The following is a 250-nucleotide window of genomic DNA, read 5'->3' on the forward strand; positions in this document are numbered from 1 at the left end:
TATCAACGCCTTTGGTCGGATTAAGGTCCTCGGTTGCCTCCTTTCTGCAAAAGAACATAGAGACGACATAAAAACGGTTTTATATTCTCAACAAAATGTCTTACAAACCCAAACCGTGAATGTTGTTCAAATACGGATCATAATTATCATGCTGTATATACCGTATTCTTTTACTCATACGTTATACTTGATGTGTCGTTCTTGCCTCATAAAGGTATTAGTTACGTAAACTCATGAATAGTAAGTACAT

This window comes from Penaeus monodon, chromosome 21 (genome assembly GCF_015228065.2).
Source record: "Penaeus monodon isolate SGIC_2016 chromosome 21, NSTDA_Pmon_1, whole genome shotgun sequence".
In the NCBI taxonomy this organism is placed as follows: Eukaryota; Metazoa; Arthropoda; class Malacostraca; order Decapoda; family Penaeidae; genus Penaeus; species Penaeus monodon.